The sequence below is a fragment of the Bactrocera neohumeralis genome, chromosome 3 (assembly GCF_024586455.1).
Source record: "Bactrocera neohumeralis isolate Rockhampton chromosome 3, APGP_CSIRO_Bneo_wtdbg2-racon-allhic-juicebox.fasta_v2, whole genome shotgun sequence".
NCBI classification, from domain to species: domain Eukaryota; kingdom Metazoa; phylum Arthropoda; class Insecta; order Diptera; family Tephritidae; genus Bactrocera; species Bactrocera neohumeralis.
Genome location: NC_065920.1, coordinates 39,868,399 through 39,887,593, shown reverse-complemented (window position 1 = coordinate 39,887,593; position 19,195 = coordinate 39,868,399). Strand labels below are relative to the sequence as shown.

General features: G+C 34.8%; 1 protein-coding gene across 2 annotated transcripts in view; it reads right to left on the bottom strand.

The window, feature by feature from the left end:
• LOC126752630 (glycoprotein-N-acetylgalactosamine 3-beta-galactosyltransferase 1) overlaps positions 1 to 19,195 on the bottom strand; it is a 48,940-nt gene that overhangs the window by 10,168 nt on the left and 19,577 nt on the right. Inside the window, exon 1 of one of the 2 annotated variants that reach the window (XM_050463571.1) lies at positions 15,489 to 16,028. The exons of the other annotated variant lie outside the window; for it this stretch is intronic. The gene's annotated coding sequence lies outside the window, so the exon portion shown is untranslated. Of the gene's footprint in view, positions 1 to 15,488; positions 16,029 to 19,195 lie in introns of those variants that run through there. 2 annotated transcript variants of the gene reach the window in all.

Sequence of the window (19,195 nt, the reverse complement as noted above, 5' to 3'; positions counted from 1 at the left end):
GTAAATTGAATAACTTCTCTAAAAAGTCAGAAAACAAAAATATGGTCACAGACCTTGGCAGCCAAGTTTGTTTGAATGTCAAATTACATTTTTTACAAACATTTACTTAAGCAAGGTTACTATTTTGTGATGAAGGTTGTTGTAATAACGCTTATTTAAACTCAAATCGTGACAAAGTGGTTCTAAAACAGCAGAACCGTTATTACATACATAATGCTGAATTTACAAAAACTGTTTTAAAATAACACGAAAGTACGTGCCACAACAAAAATGGCAATGAATGATACACTAAGACTTGTTGGGAAATTGATATAAATATTGAGGCAGCATCACGTCTATAATTACACCCTGAACAGGGTATATTAAATTTACCACGATAATTGGAACACACAAAAGGAAATGTCAGAGAGTATATAAATGATCAGCGTGACGAGTTGATTCGGTTTAGCCACGTCTGTCTGTTTATATGCGAACTAGTCTCTAAGCTTTTGAGATATCGATCTGAAATTTTGCGCACTTCCTTTCCCACCTGAGTAGCCACTCATTTCTCGAAATGGACAACTGATTAATATAGCATATGGCTACCATACACACTGAACTATCGGAATCGGGTGATTGCATGTAGAACTCTTTTTAACGAGATATTTTCACGAATTTCGAAATGTATTACTGCCTAAGCCAACAATGTGATCTCGAAAGAAATTGTTCAGATCGGATTATTGTCCAAGACAACGGCGCAATCTACGAAGAAATTGTTCAAATGGCATATAGCTGCCATACAAACTGACGGAGCAAAGTTCTTGTAAGGAATCTTTTGCAATTGTGAAGAGCTACACGTATTTTTATACCCTGAACAGGGTATATTAAGTTTGTCACGAAGTTTGTAACACCCAGAAGGAAGCGTCGGAGACCCTATAAAGTGTATATATAAATAATCAGTATGTTGAGCTGAGTCGATTTAGCCATGCCCGTCTGTCTGTCTGTCCGTCCGTCTGTCTGTATATATACGAACTAGTCCCTCAGTTTTTAAGATATCCTTTTGAAATTTTGCAAACGTCATTTTCTCTTCAAGAAGCTGCTCATTTGTCGGAACGGCCGATATCGGACCACTATAACATATAGCTGCCATATAAACTGAACGATCGGAATCAAGTTCTTGTATGGAAAACTTTCACATTTGACGATGTATCTTCACCAAATTTGGATTTTAGATTATTTTCTAAAGTAACAATGTAATCTCCGAAGAAATTGTTCAGATCGGATAACTATAGCATATAGCGGCCATACAAACTGAACGATCGGAAAAAAGTTCTTGTATGGAAAACTGTTGCATTTGACCAGATATCTTCACGAAATTTGACATGGATTACTGCTTAAGATAACAATATAATCTCCAAAAAATTGTTTAGATCGGATTACTATAGCATATAGCTTCCATACAAACTGAACACCTAGTTACTAAAAGAAATTCACCTGTGAAGGGTATATTAGCTTCGGTGCATCTGTTTTTTCATTAGTAAATAGAAGAGCTCTTAATATTCTAGTTTGATTCGTAAGGCATACGAGTAGTTTGAAAACGAACTAATTCGAACCACAACCAAATCCACTTCGCATAAACACAGTTTTCTTATGCATACAGGTATTGTCGCTTACAAAGATAACTCAAAAACAAGTACGGAAGGGCTAAGTTCAGGTGTCACCGAACATTTTATACTCTCGCATGATAAAGTGATAATCTAGATTTCATTATCCGACATTTACATATTTTTTTATTTTGCTGTAAAATTAATTAGATTAGATCAATTTGTGTACTTTGAGCATTGAATTGTATTTTCATTTCTCAATGTATAGTACAGAGAAGGCATCAGCTGGAATTCAAAATAGCGTTATATTGGAAGAAGGAGTGGTTGTGAACCGATTTCACCCATATTTCGTACATGTCATCAGGGTGTTAAGAAAATATTATGTATCGAATTTCATTGAAATCGGTTGAGTAGTTTCTGAGATATGGTTTTTGGTCCATAAGTGGCCGCGCCACGCCCATTTTCAATTTTTAAACAAAGCCTGGGTGCAGCTTCCTTCTGCCATTTCTTCCGTAAAATTCGGTGTTTCTGACGTTTTTTGTTAGTCGGTTAACGCACTTTTAGTGATTTTCAACATAACCTTTGTATGGGAGGTGGGCGTGGTTATTATCCGATTTCTTCCATTTTTGAACTGTATATGGAAATGCCTGAAGGAAACGACTCGGTAAAGTTTGATTGACATAGCTATAGTAGTTTCTGAGATATGTACAAAAAACTTAGTAGGGGCGGAGCCACGCCCACTTTTCCAAAAAAAATTATCCCAAATTTCACTTTAATATCTTTATTTATGGCTTAGTTATGACACTTTATAGGTTTTCGGTTTCCGCCATTTTGTGGGCGTGGCAGTGGGCCGATTTTGCCCATCTTCGAACTTAACTTTCTTATGGAGCCAAGAAATACGTGTACCAAGTTTCATCATGATATCTCAATTTTTACTCAAGTTACAGCTTGCACGGACGGACGGACGGACAGACAGACACCCTTTGATATATATAACCCTATGTCTGACTCTTTTAGTTTTAGGACTTACAAACAACCGTTATGTGAACAACTCTATAATACTCTCCTTAGCAACTTTGTTGCGAGAGTATAATTATTAAAATAGCGAGCACTTACAATCTTACATAAATCTGGTCAACAACTCTCACATACCTAATATAGTTCCGTTCTCCATTTCTTTTGATTTACATCGGTATATACATACATATATGGGACAATATGTGAGACATCTCTATGAAGTTGAGTGGCTATTTTGGTTTTAGATACTGACTAGTCGGGTTCTCAACATAGTCAGTCACTCTGCTCAATTAAACACCACACCACCGAGATTTATAATGCCCAAATACATCGGTCATTCCAAGCAAGCAAGGAATTTATACCCAACATGATCCCCTTTTCAGCAAGCAATAAAGTCTCGAATATACACCCAACGAAACAAAAAAAGCCGCAGCACGGTTTTTTTTATAAATTTCTTGCAAACGGTATTAGGTATTTTTTAAAAAACATCGTAAAACTGAGGAACTAGAGAGAAAGAGAGATTCAGGACGAAAAAGAAACACTAGCTTCGGCTTAACGAGATGGGAATACTAAGAACATAATCTATAAACAACAACACTCGTGACCAGAAAAATTAAAGAAAAGTGGTCAAGTAAGGTCAAAAATAAACCTAATTAGTTGCAAACCAAAGGGAAATATGTAATGTTTTCTGACAAGTCAAAGTTTAACTTTATTGGACCTGATGGTTATCAAGCATGCGTGGTGAACGATCCGCAGGAAATTGCATTCTTCCTACTGTGAAACATTCGCCCTATACCATATAATGGTATGGTGATGCAAGTACAAATCGGAATCAATTTTAATATTAGAAGGGTGAGAAATTTAAAAATGGCCAAATTTTATAGGATAATTCTGCTCGGTAAGCTAGATAATGAATATTTTTCACTCCCATCATTTTATTAAGTTAATTCATTAATTTTGACATTTGAGATTGGAAAATAAGGGAAAATTTAGGTATTACTTCATTGGATTGGCGATTATGCGCCTGATCTCAATCCATTACAGAATGCCCTAATAAACAATAAAATGCGCAAAGAGAAATCCACGACAATGGTTGAGTTGCGGCAAACAATAGAAGAAGTGTGTTTCTGCTCATTATTCAATGCTTTATAAAAAGTGTTAAAGTGATCGGATTTAGTTCAAATATGCGCCGTTTCGTTCGATAGTATGTTTCTATCTAGACGGTAACTTCGTAATACCCCCCTCGTAGAAGACCCCCTCCTTATTTGCGAAGAACTCGGACAGCCACTTTTCACAAGCCTCTTTTGAGTTCAACTTTACTTCAACAAGGGCGTTCGCCATGGACAGGCATAGGTGGTAATCCGGGCTATATGGTGGATGCGATAAAACCTCTCATCCGAGCTCCCGTAGCTTTTGACGAGTCATCAACGGAGTGTGGTCTAGCGTTGTCCTGGTGGAACACTGCACCCTTCCTGTTGGCCGATTCTGGACGCTTCTGGTCGATCGCCTGCTTTAAGCGGTCCAGTTGTTCGCAGTAGATGGTAGAATTAAGCGTCTGACCATATGGAAGCAGCTCATATGGATGATTCCCTTCCAATCCCACCAAATACACAGCAAAACCTTCCTGGCAGTCAATCCCGGCTTGGCCACTATTTGTACGATTCACCGGCCTTCGACCACGACCATATTCACTTGGTATTGTCGTATGTGATCCATTTTTCGTCGCCAGTAACCATCCGCTTCAAAAATGGCTCGAGTTCGTCCCGTTCCAGCAGCATATCGCAGGCGTTGATTCGGTCCAGAAGGTTTTTTGCACCCTCCGCAGTTTGAAGTGATAGAGTACCATCCCCTAAAACACCATTAAAGTCACGGAACGTTTCTCTAGCGGACTTGCCTTTAACGAAGGAAAATTTTAAAATAGCGCGAATTTCGGCGTTAGTGAACTCCATGTTTACACGTCTATAACTGTTGAACTCAATATCCAGACTAATCATGCATAGCGTCGTTTTGTAGGTTATGTCAAGACCTTTCAGTCTTAAGTATTGCCAGATACGAGCTCTGCAGAGCTTTATACATAGCCGTGAAATTCAAAAGACAAAAAGGCGGAAGGGATAACCTAAACAGCTGTTGACAGCTAATTAGAAACGCTTCCTTTTTATAAGAAGCTGATAAGTATAATGTTAAAATGGTTTTACATACCGTTATTTATATTCCAAAAAACCTTGCATTGTTTGTGTTACTCTATTTACTATTAAATTCACTCTGTTTTGTAGTTGTGCAGTTGAAGTTCTGTAAATTTTGTCCCAAATAGTAAATGCGTTACGATGTAGAAGATGAATTAAGTGCGACAGCTAATTAGAAATAGTTGTTTAAAGAATTAAACTTCCTTCAAGGTGTTAAATTTTATTAATAATATTACTGATTTATAGTAAGCGTGTGTTTCAAAGTTGTGGTTTAAAATATAATAAAACGTCTTATTCAAGTTTTTTTATGAGGAAAAGCTGCAACTGTACACATACACTTTCCAGCTACATTTTTGACCTTTGTTGATCGGGAAAGATGTCCAAAGAAATTTCGTCAAAGGCTCAATAAAAAATTGTTTTGAATGTCCTTAAGCATATACAGAACTTTAAAACTATTTCAATATTACACGCAAAGAACAAACTCACAGAACTTCAACAGAAATATATCGCAGAATTACTATTATATCCCGAAGAGATTCAAAAAAGAGTTGCACTGACATTCTATTAGAAATTCAAGATGAATGCATACAATGTCCAAATGTCCAAGAAAACAATTTCCCGGTGTTTGGTCGTATCTAGACTTCACGGCAGAGCAGCACGCATGAAACCACTTCTGACTAAAATTCATTGGAAACGGCGCGTAGACTTTGTCATCTCTAATTGGTCTTGAACAACAAATCAATGGAGCGATGTAACAAAAATTAGTCGCAAAAGTTTTGATGGTCGAAGGTATGTTCGCTGTCCAATCAATCAAGAATTTGATCCACGCTATCTTTCACGCGAAGTGTGGGGATGTTTTACCTAATGTTGTGTTGGTACACTCCATTAAATTGATGGAATTTTAAACAAGGGGAAATAGGTCGTCATCCTGAAAAATGTCATGTTGCCATGAACTGAGGAAAATTTGCCTGTTATATGGAAATTCCAACAAAACAACGATCCAAAGTATACGGCGAAGTTGACACAAAAGTGTTTTGATGAATATTCCATTCCATCAATGTTTTGGTGTTGCCATCGTCCAGCCCAGACTTGGAACACTTCTGGCGTGATGTTAAAAAACCATTAGTACCAAAAATATCCCAAATATTAATGTTATTTTTGATAAAATAAGGGCGGCATAGCAAACAACACCAGCGGTAAGCTGTCAGAGTCTAATAACGTCAATTCGCACTGGATGTGGAGTCATATTATAGTATAAAGGTTAAGCAACAAAATACTAGCTGAAAGTAAGCACATTTTTGTAATATCATTCTTTTTGCTTATAAAATATTTTCGTTTCCAATTAGTTGTCGCACTCAAATCATTGATTCCAATTGTTTTACTTAAAATCTTCATAACAAAAACGAATTTTAAACAAAATTTTTACGATTAGAGTTTAGTTTTGACATAGGTTTTAATAAAATAAGTGAAAACACAGTATAAATACGTGATTTATTGGAAAATAACATCATTTACTTCAAAATATAAAGCGTTTCTAATTAGCTGTGGGGAGCAGAGGAAGAGGAAGACCTCCACTCCGTTGGAAGGACCAAGTGGAGAAGGACCTAGCTTCGCTTGGAATATCCAATTGGCGCCACGTAGCGAAAAGAAGAAACGACTGGCGCGCTGTTGTTAACTCGGCTATAATCGCGTAAGCGGTGTCTACGCCAATTAAGAAGAAGAATTAGCTGTCAACAGCTGTACATACATATATGTTAGGGTGTGTCATTCTGAGTCAACCTCAATGTCAAGAATCGATTCTTAATCGACTTCGACTACTGAAGATCGATTCCGAAAAATCGATTATTTTACGAGAAAACTCGATGCTCGAGTAGAATCGAAATCGAGTTTACCATCCCTGCTGGCAGCCATCGCGTGCACATATGTATAATAACCTCCGCACAATAACCACCACAAAAAATTTTTTTTTTCTATGTTATTTATATGGAAAACAGAAAATTTGAAATAGGCACCTCTTAATATTAATATTATGAGCTCATCTTTTGAGTGACTTTCTTGTTTCACATTTTCGAAAGTTTTTAGCCTGTTTTTCAATCGAAAAAAAAGGTTGACTCAGAATGACACACCCTAATATATACGCATATAGTATATACATATATGTATACTATGGTTAGGTGAAAAAACCTATAGCAATATAATGCAAAAGTCTAAAAGTGTACTTCGATCTACAACTTCATTTTGTAGCGCTAGATTTTACATTGATTGCCTTTACCAAATAATTTGTTGAGCTTTTTCTACTACATAATTGCCATGGACATCTTGGCTATACGAGTACTTTAGAAGTTTGTCAGTAGTTAGTCTTCGTTCGACTGAGGTAGCGCAAATACATACATATATGTACATACATACATGAAATCGAATAAGAGCAAAAGTAAATCATGGTGAATTGTCTGAAAATTAATGAAATTGATAACTTATCAACCATCTGTACTCAAATGTAAGCAAATTGCGTTAATAAAGTGATAAATATTTACTAAATCCAACAAGCAAATAAACACTATAAAGGCTGTAATACAATTATTATATTTTTTAGTTATTAAATATTTTCATTTTGTTGCAGATGCCTTTACGAACAGTAAATTTGATAAATATAGTTAATGATGCATTGTATTGATTATGAAGTAATACTAACAATTGAATGTACTCTAAAATAATTAAGATCTCACAATAATTAAGATTTGCGGCGAAAATTCGTCCTCATATTAACCACTTAGAGGGGGCTAGTGTACTTTAACACTACGAAATATACCAAAAAGAACTAAATTAATATGTTTAGGTTTTCTCAAAAAAAAAACATTTTTCCCCAACCATTGTTTTTAATAAATTTAATTTTTTATATTATCTTGAGCTATAAAAAAACTGTTTTTGGACCAAATCGCCTTGCCTTAAAATATTCATTTTATTTCTTTTTTTTTTAATTAGTCTCAAGAAAGCAAGGAATTTGCGTATTCATGATAAGCCACCGCAATGTCGCCGACAAGCTTCCTGCGTACAATACTGGTTTGCACCTCCGCCACAACCAAAGTAATAGAAGTTTTCATAACGCTGATTACTACTATTGAAGTATGTGCCACCTGATGCTACCTCTGCAATCCAATCCAGACCAACCCAGATCGGGTTCTAGATAGCAAGTTGGAATATCTAAAGAGCACACAATTATGAAAATTACTAGCATTGAAGATTAACCATATCTAGACGAAACTATCACGGTGCACCAGAACACCAGGAATACGCAGAGCCAATAACAACAGTGACCCCGTCTACAAATAAAATATCAGAAACTTCATGTTGACATCGACTGATTCAGTTGATCGTATATTTTGTTCTGTTATTGAACTACTCAACTCGTAATAGACGCGAGATTTGTATAAAAATAATTTACAAAATCAGCTGCAAAAACACTAAGGTCTGTTGTTAAGCATATATTTTCAGTAATTTTGATAAGACTTTCCATTAATTTATTAAACAGCCTTTAAAAGCTGTTTCAAAAATCGAATCAATATTATTGTTCTTTTACACCACTGAAATCAAGGAAACCTGTAGATATCTATACAATTTCCTTTCTAATGCTTTCAATTTTTTAACAGTATAAACTTAAGAATATTTTTGCCATGATATTTATCAATAATGTGAAAAATTTCATGATGGAATTCTGTTCGGAAATGTTGGCTACTGCATCGCTCGATCGTTTTTTAAATGCTGCAATTTCACTCAAAAATCCAAGGTGTCGTTTTTCGATATTCAGCAAATTTCAGCTGTAAAGTGTATAAATATCGGGTTTTCCACTTAGACTGATATGATTTCTTAAAAAAACAAACCAATAATCGTTAAGGAATTTCAAACTTTTTTTTTTGTGAAGTACAAGTAATCGCTCGGCCACAATCAAATGGCCTCCATGACTTCTTTTGCAGGAACGAATTTGATAATCGCAATTTTCGAGTACTTCTTCTACTCGTACTAAATCAAGTCGTATGTCATGAATAGCACGTTCAATATTCACTTCTAGAGCTTAAAGAGAGTCTGGTTTATTGCTTAAGGCCAATGACTTCAAATAACCCCACAATAAATAGTCTAATGATGTTAAATCACAACTTGTTGGAGGCCATTCGATACCACAATTTCTTGAAATAATCGAATGAATCTTCAAAATTTTCTCGCAATAATTCGGTTGGTGCAAGTGTTTTGTGGCACGTTTTTGTGGAACCAGATGTTGTCAAAGTCAACTTCTTTTTTTCGCATGAGAAAATTAAGTTTGTGTATTTCCCGCATCTTGGAATCGACTTCGAACAGTTCTTTGTCTTATTGGCAACAGAACATTGTGTTAAGAAAATGAACGGTCAAAATTTATAACAATTCGATGAATATCGAGCATAGGTGGACAATTATTACGACTATAAAATGACAAAAGCGAACGAAAAGTTGCAATTGGAGGACGATTATTTTGATACTAAAAATTGAGTAATTTGTAAACGTTATTCTTGTGTATATCTTTCCATGATGAAATTGTAAACATTACTGAAAACAATGAAAAAAATATACAGATCATGACATATTAAAAAATGTCGAAACGATTCTTAGAAATCTTATCATCCCTATAGGAAAGCCCGGTATATAATTGTCAAAATATGCGCAATTACTTACTGTAGGTTTGAACTTTGGTTAGGTCAAGAATCTGTTTGTTAGCCATGACATATATTCTTGGAAATATATAAAATATCATACAATATTAAATTAAATAGATTTCAATACAAATTTCGTAACCAGAAATATTTCTGTATTTATTTATGATTGTACATTACAGTTAGAGCTTTGAACTAAATCAATATGTGTCTCTGATAAAGCTCTTTCGTTGAAGACACGTCTTTGAAGGTAAACTTTGAAACCCATTAAATCCTATGGATACATACAAGAAACTTGTCACCAATATACTCTCTTACTGTATAGCCTGATATTGCATGAAACATTGAACTACTTACATATAACGTATCTAGTACATATATGTAAGTTTGCAAACAAAATTTATTATCAATGAATTCGTGAAAGTCGACTCTTAGCTCTTGTAAGTATTGTGAGCTAAATAAAAATGTATGTATTATATGTATATAAAAATAAATAACGATAAGCGTTAAAAAACTAACGGGATTGTTAAGTTATCTAAGGTTATCTCGGGTGTAGCTCAAGTGTTAACAAATGCTTTCTGATAAAATACTGAACGGTAACAGACAAGTATATAGATCAAAGGTGTCAAATATGAGATAACATTTATTTACATTCTGTCAATAGACTAGTTAAGCTTTACTAAACCACAAAACAAAATTTAAATACCGAGCTTTTAGTGCCAACACTTCAGTAGTGCGTTGCGATTTTTACAATGAATAAAAATATCGAACAAAGAATTTGTCTCAAATTTTGTATTTCTAATCAAATTTCGTGTGCGGAATCGTTGCGAATGTTGGAAAAGGCTTACGGCGATTCAGTTTTATCAAAAACACAAGCCTACGAGTGATACAAAGCTTTCAAAAACGCCCGAGAAATCTTTGAAGACATGTCTAGTTCGGGACGATCTTCAACTAACTAATGAAAATATTAAAGAAGTGAAGGTAAACATTGACAGGCAAGTGTTAGAGAGATGGCAAGAGAGCTCGGCATCTCTCGCGAGTCCATTCGATTGATTTTGGTGGATATTTTGGGTATGAAACGTGTTCTTGCTCGACTCGTCCCGATATAGTTGATTCACTTAAATGTAACACCCAGAAGGAAGCGTCGGAGACCCTATAAAGTATATATATAAATGATCAGTGTGTTGAGCTAAGTCGATTTAGCCGTCCGTCCGTCTGTCTGTATATATACGAACTAGTCTCTCAGTTTTTAAGATATCGTTCGTTTTTCCTTCAAGAAGCTGCTCATTTGTCGCAACTGCCGACATCGGACCACTATAACATAAAGCTGCCATACAAACTGAACGATCGGAATCAAGTTCTTGTATGAAAAACTTTCACATTTGACAATGTATCTTCACAAAAGTTGGCACGGATTATTTTCTAAGGTAATAATATAATCTCCGAAGAAATTGTTCAGATCTGTTAACTATAGCATATAGCTGCCATGCAAACTGAACGATCGGAATCAAGTTCTTGTATGGAAAACTTTCACATTTGACGTGGTATCTTCACGAAATTTGACATGGATTACTGCTTAATCTCCGAAAAAATGTGTAGATCGGATTACTATACCATATAGCTTCCATACAAACTGAACACATAGTTACTAAAAGAAATGCACCTGTGAAGGGTATATTAGCTTCGGTGCAGCCGAAGTTAACATTTTTTCTTGTTTTTATATTATTTATTAATTTATAACTATAATAGTTCTTTCTTCGTTTATTAACATTAACGTTAAAATCGCTCCCGTTCTGTTTCATCTACTGTGCAGTCTATTCTACTTTCAAAGTCAAAGGCTTTTGTAGAGATCAACATAATCATTAACTTCTTCATAACACAATTTCACCTTCAAGTAAGAGTTTTCCAGCTTTCTCAAACGCATATTTTAGTTTCTTTCCGCATAAAAAGCGCTATAAATTATTTTATTTCCATATTGCGGAATAGGAATAGTATTTCCTAACGCGTAAATCTTTTAATTGCATGCGAGATAAGAATACATATATACAAATAACATTTACTTTATCAAGTTTTATTGCAACTTTGTCACATAAATGGCAAGTTTTAATGGAGTACACAGTCGTAAAGATGTTAAGCAAAGCGTTCTGCAGACTTGAAACATTCTTATCAGAAAAAAACTTATCGCCTTCAAATAAAAAACAACAATCCATTTCCTTCCGACAGTCACACACCTCTTTATAATTTGATTATTTTTAACACGTACAAATATCGGTGAACACATGTACGTACATGTGATGATACGATCGTTTCTTAAACACTTCCGTTGGTAAAAAATATAACTTTGCCACTTCGCACGCTGAAATGCAGTGAAAGCCAATCAGGGCGAAAATTTCCGATAAGACTAAAATACAATAATTTGATAAATAGATCGCTAACTTGTTAGTTAAGAATTCTTTTGTCTTCTTTTTTCGGTAAAGAAATTTATTATTTCTTGGAACAAACAAAACAAACCAATTATGACATCTTTTTATGATGCTATTAAAATTACGGTGAAGATGTGTTACTAGAATAATAAAGAACCAAAAATGAGCACTGAGATTTGTTGAGATTAGACTTGTGAAGGGGTCTGGGAAGAGTTGTTGCGTAAATATAATTGCGACTAAACGATTTCTTGAAACAATATTGACTTTGTAGAAAATATTGTTATACATAAACCTTTATGTCAGTACATAAACATTAAACATAATGAGTTGGTTTGAAATGCATTGAAAACATCAATTTACAAAAATAATAATCAGAAGCAAACTATTAGCCCCTCCTCTAATTTTAGTTTTTAAGCGTCGAGATCCAAAAGTGCTCAGACACAGAAATATAAATTTCAACCATTAAGATTTTAAATTATGTTATAATTGGGGTACTTACAACCCGTCGTAAAGCATCGTAAAATCGTAAAATTATAAATTTTTACACTTATTTAAAAAAATTGTTGTTGGATTTCATACGAAAATGAGCTTACAGATTTACAATTCTCAATGCTATGTTTTCGAATGGTTATAACTTATAACTTTATAAGACTTGTGAAACCCCTAAATACATTTTTCCTCTTTTATGTATTACGAAAAAGCAATATGGACTTTTTAATTGTGAAAAGTAAAGTCAGATAAATCAAAAATGCAGTAATGAATATTAAAATCTTGACATATGCAACGGAAAGGTTAAGGTTATTACGAAAATTATAAATTGTTTTCGAACGGACTTTAACTTGCCAGAATGAATTTGGCAACTATGTTCCATACCACAGAGCCATATTCGAATATTGGAGCTAACCAAAGCTGTCTAATCATTTGATTCTTTAGACCAATCTCCTGATTCTTTAGGCCAACGTTTAACAAAACTAAGAGCACCTTTTGCCTTAAAAACTATGGTATTAATATGAAGACTTAACTTAAACTTAGAGTCCATAGTAAATCCGAAATCCACAAAGTTAAAAACTTCCTCTAGAGTTCTTTTTTATTAAAGGGTGATTCATTTCGAGGTTCCCTACTTTTTTATAGAAAGAGCAAAGAAACTTCAAATTTAATGGAGAATGTTTATTATCATTCGAGGAACATTCTTTGACATTTATTCTTTGGAGATTATCTTATTCAAATGTTGGCCACGGCTATGTCTCAGATGGTCCATCCATTGAGTGACTCAATTTTCGAATGACACGTTATGTCTTGGCCTAAATTTTGACTTTAGTAATCATCTTGGCGGATAATGACACGTTGTTCTCTCAACAAATCCATTAATTGGTGCTTGTCCGAAAGTGGCGCCGTCTAAAAACCAAATGTCGCCGAGATCAACTTTAATTTCTGATTGTTATCAGGACGCGATAACGGTCGCCATTGACATCCCACCGTCATTTTTGAAGAAATGTGGACCGATGATTCCAATGGCCCTCAAACCACACCAAACTGTTATTTTTTCTGGACGAAATAGCAGCTCTTCAGGTTTCTCTTCGTGCCAAATGCGCCAGTCGTTCCATACGTCAGTCCGAGTTGATGCGAACCGCGCCGAATCGACTCTCCGGGGCCTTAGTGTACCCTCTCAGCTACGGCGACTTAATTTTCTTCACAGCGTGCTGGACGTCGTCTTCTTGGTCGGTAATTATCCAATAATGAATGCTGGATATCAATCTGGGTGATGGTGTTGCATATAGTGCGCTCAGCAGGCCGATTATCTTGACCACAAATTGTGTGAAGCGCGCGAAACACACTCTTTAGAGAAGGTGAATTTTCGTAATAAAGTAGAATGATTTGTAAAAACTGTTCAGGCGTAAGTCTTTCCATGATGAAATACCAAACAATGCTGAACAAAAATAACATGACAGCTTGACACGACTCACGGGAGATCTGTCAAAAAATGCTATTGAAAAAAATATCGCTATTTGGATCACCCGTTTTAAAGCACACCGACTTAAATTTTTTTGAGATTCAAATGGAAATCATTTCATTTCACACATACTTAGCAACCAAATTATTTTAGTCTATTCGCAACATACACCTTTAATTAGTTGAAGTATACGATTTAAAAAATTGTATGTCGTTAGCATATAATAAAAGGTTTTAGTGCTTTGTTACAAAAGAGTAACGTATGATTACCACGTCTCTAGGAAAATATTCAAATAGCTGCACGAATGACTGACAGGGAATATGATATCCGGAATCAAATTTCGATGGTGCAATGTATGCCATAAAAGATGATCCACCTTGAGAAGACACTGAGTTTCAGAAGCAAACTTATACTCGTTAATGGAATTTTAGTATCTTGGCTGGTTGCAATAACTATCTTTGTATTTCAGAAATATAGGTATGTATGTATATACTACATAGATTGGCTATATTTCCGACCACAACACGACAATAATGAAGATTTTTTTTTAATTTTTAGTTCTAGAAATTATTCCCATTTCATATTTACGTATTGAAATATTCCTATTTCAAGGAACAACGGAACAATGGACATTGAGGCCTAACGATTCTATAGATATTATCCAAATCCGTTTGATTTCATGACTTACTTTATCCCACCATTTTAGAAAAACCAGTGGAGAGTCAGACGTACAGAAGGTTGTTCGTAGGACCCAGATGCAACGAAAACTAATAATACAAAAATATTTGTTTTTATACACTGCACAGGGTATATTAAGTCTGCCACCTAGTTTGTAACACCCAGAAGGAAGCGTCGTTGACCCTATAAAGTATATATGTATGAGTCGTTTTAGCCAAGTCCGTCTGTCTATCTGTCCGTCTGTCTGTATATATACGAACTCGTCCTTCAGTTTTTAAGATATCGTTTTGAAATTTTGCAAACGTCATTTTCCCTTAAAGAAGCTGCTCATTTGTCGGAACTGCCGATATCGGTCCACTATAACATATAGGTGCTATACAAACTGAACGATCGGAATCAAGTTCTTGTACGGAAAGCTTTCACATTTGACAATGTATCTTCACAAAAGTTGGCACAGGTTATTTTCTAGGGCAACAATGTAATCTCCGAAGAAATTGTTCAGATCGGCTAACTATAGCATATAGCTGCCTTACAAACTGAACGATCGGAAAAAAGTTCTTGTATGGAAAGCTTTTGCATTTGAAAAGATGTATTCACGAAATTTGGTATAGATTATTTTCTAAGGCAACAATGTAATTTCCGAAGAAATTGTTCAGATCGGTTAACTACAGCATATAGCTGCCATATAAACTGAACACATAGTTGCTAAAAGAAATGCACCTGTGAAGGGTATATCAGCTTCGTTACAGCCGAGGTTAACATTTTTTCTTGTTTTTTTTTTATTTCATTTTCACGTGTTCGCACGATATCGGATCGTGATAGCATTTACGACTTTATTATATAACTGCCATACAAACTGACCAATCCAAACTAGTTCTTTTAAGGAAAACTTGAACCTGCGTAGCTTCAGTGCAGACGGAGGTAGCGTTTATTCTTGTTATTGTATTTTACGGAAATCTCACATTTGAACTTACTTGCTTTTCAGTTGCACTCGTATAATTATTCCTTCTCTGTCAATTAATTAGCCAAACGCCACGTTTTATTTATAATTTGTCACTTTATTCTTATAAAAATGTATGCAATTACTTATATAAACAATAAAAATGCATAGCATAACTTTATATTTCGGGCATTGCACTAAATTCACTTGTTATTCACTCGAAAAAAGAATCACTTTGCGAAAAACGCAGTTCTCAACACCCCGAAGCGATTTTGCTGAATGAGACGCTGACTAATAAATATATAGGTAAACACACGTATTTTCCATAAAAAATGGTAAGCAAAAAAACCAAGTAAGATAGATATTATTGCAATGACACTATCTTTCAATTTTAATCATGTTTTTTCCCTTACAAAACGACAAAACGATATGCAATGTGGCATATGTATGTATGTTTCAAGACATGGAAATATAATACAAAAATTTTATATAGAACTATATAACTCCATTAGTAACTATTTTGGTGCTAGTAAGTAACTTTTGTTTCACACAATACAGCCGATAACTTGCGGTTGCCTAAAACAAACTGAGGGAAGCCCTAAAGCGAACTAATGATTAGCCGTACAACTCGAGTAAATAACGCCACACTTTATCGTGTTTTATGGACGAACTGAAAAACATGTGTAATTTCTATTTTCGCTTTCAAATTCCGTTAATAAAAAAAACAAATCTTTACGAGGGTAATCACTTAAATTTAGGGTTTCGATAAGTAGAATTTCTTTGAAACTTACAGAGCGTAAATAAGATCTGAAGTTATCTGAAGATTGCAACGAAGTTTCTAACCTCTCAGCAGATATGCGATCTAATGCTTTAGTTTTTGAAATATGAATTTGGAATTTTCCACATGTCTTTTGCTCCTCAAGAATTTATTCATTGTTCGAACCGCCAATATCGTACTAAATACTATAGCATATAATTATCACATACAATCTTAACGATCAAAATCAAGTTCTTATGTAGGAACTTCTTTTATTTGACAAATTATCTATCATACCTTGATCCTTGCTTTAAACAACAACATATTACAGATAATTTGTCAAATAAAAGAAGTTTCGATATAAGAACTTTCCGCAAAAACTGATCAGGTCGAAAAAGAGAGATATATTTTCTTTATTAAGTAGCCTTGATTTGACTTTTATGTTGTTTATACATATTTAACAAAGTGTTTAGAATGAACTAGTAAAACGTTTTCCGATCAATTCAAATCTTTGTCCGGCTATATATATGTATATATAGTAACTGTATGACATGCAACTGAATTCTGAATGATCATCCAATTTGGCAAGAAGTCTTTAGACCTATTTCCAACAGTACAATAAATTTCCCAGACAAAAGTAATTTTATATACATAAGTGGTTACCCACGTATTTGCTACATACTCATACCCGCTTTATATGCGATAAACTATACAACAAAGTCATATACTTTGAGTTTGAAAAGCAGCGCCGTTTGCCCCCACTCTCTCCAACAGCGGTGTTGATGGCGCAGAACTGTCGTTATCACTTCCATGCCTGAGGACTTACTGCGATATCTCCTGCGAGCACCAACACTCCACGCTGTCGACTTTTTGACTGCAGCTATTAGTGATAAGAAGTTCGTAACTAATGCTCTCGTGTCTGAGCGCCGGCAAACCATTAAACATTGAGAACTCCCTAAAACATAGCTAATTACATAGGCATACATATGGGTTAGTGTTTGATGTGCTATCAGTTTGAATTCTTCAAATTGTTCAGAAAGATTCTCAAATTGCTCGTTGGTGCGTGAAGGCGATTTTGTGCTAAGCATTGCTTGTGAGAGCTCTTCGACCGTTTGTGCAAACGATAATAATACAATAATCTTAACAAATACAAAATATTCTTTATAAGAACTGCAATCGGTTATCTACATAATGACTTGATCTGAAAAATTTCTTCGGAAAGTGCGGCGTTGCTTTGGACAATAATTCATCGCAAATTTGCCCTTGATTCCGATCGTTCAATTTTTATGCTAGCTATACGCTTTAGGGGCTCGATATAAGACAAAAAAGCAACTTCTTGGTGAGAAAACAAAAATGCAATTGAATGAATTGAACCATTTTCTCAAAAACTGAGCGATTAGTTCGCATACATATGGATATAAAGAGAGACTGCTGGACAGAAAGACATGACTAAATTGACTCAGCTCATCATGCTGATAATTTTTATAAATACATATGCACATATATATATATTAGGGTGTTTTTTTTAACTATTAATTTTTTTCAATCACGTCATAAAATTTCCTTGGAAATACCCTAAAAAAAATTCCCTGAAAATTTGAGCCCTTAATATTAACATTAAGAACTGGACCAAGGCATGTCAAAATTTTCCATCGAAAATACACGACAGTCGTGATTTTGCATTTTTAAATATCTATAGCTCAGAGGCATTTTATGGCATCGCTTTGACTTTAGACACATATTCCTCAGAATTGAACACTCTACAAAAGTACCCATTGCGACAAAGTCGAAACGCACACAGGCGAAGTAGTACGGGGGTCTAAATCTGATTATTCCACGAATTTCGCATTTTCTTTGTATATAATCGGTTGTCAAAAAAGTCTTGCGGTATTTTCGCTAGTTGGCGCTGAAAGCGCGTAGTTCTAGTTTCTAGTCGCATCGGGTCATGCTATACCTTTTTGGAAGGCTCATTTCACGCGCTAACACGTGTTTGATTGATTGTCGTTTCTTCTAAGTCGTTCGTGAGTTATAGCGTCGCAAACATGGGGCAAAATAAAGAGAAAATACGGCATATTTTACAGTACTACTACGATAAAGGCAAAAATACATCTCAAGTCGCCAATAAAATTTGTGCAGTTTATGGACCCGATACAGTTTCCATTTCCACCGCACAACGATGGTCGAAGATGCGCCACGCTCCGGAAGGCCTGTCGTCGAAAATTGCGATAAAATCGCTGAATTGGTCGAAAGAAACCGGCATAGTAGCAGCCGTAGCATCGGTCAAGAGCTGGGCATGAGTCATCAAAAATTCATTTCAATTTCAATAAAACAAAAAAATTCAATAAAAATACCGCAAGACTTTTTTGACAACCCATTATCTCGTAAATGACAGAGCTATCGAAAAAATCTAAATGACAATCTTGTAGGAAATTTTTTTGTGATACAAAAAAGGTCCGAGGGCAAAATCGCTGTCATTACTACCTCTCGAGATATTGAGATTTTTAATAGATATAGGTAATAGATTTTAATAGATATTGAGATTTGAATAGATGTTTGGAATTTTCATCGATTTTTTAATACTTACCATCTATAAAAATTCTAAGATAAAAAATATTAAGGGCTCAAATTTTCAGGGAATTTTTTCCAAGGAAATTTCAGGACGGGATTGAAAAATATTTATAGTTAAAAAAAACACCCTAATATATATATATATATATATATATATGTATATACCTTGTAGGGTCTCTGACGTTCCCGTTAGGTGTTACATACATCATGGCAAACTTTAAATTTTTCTTACTTTGTTCATAAAGCAGGCGCGTTACTTTTTTGAATTATAAATATTTCAGTAGAATTAGAATTATCAATCAGCATACGCCAAAATGGCGAGTATTTGGCACATCTTATCGGGCTTTTTTGATGGCAAGTATTTTCGGAATTATTCATCGTTTTGCTTGAGTTCATTGATGTAGTTTGACGTCAAA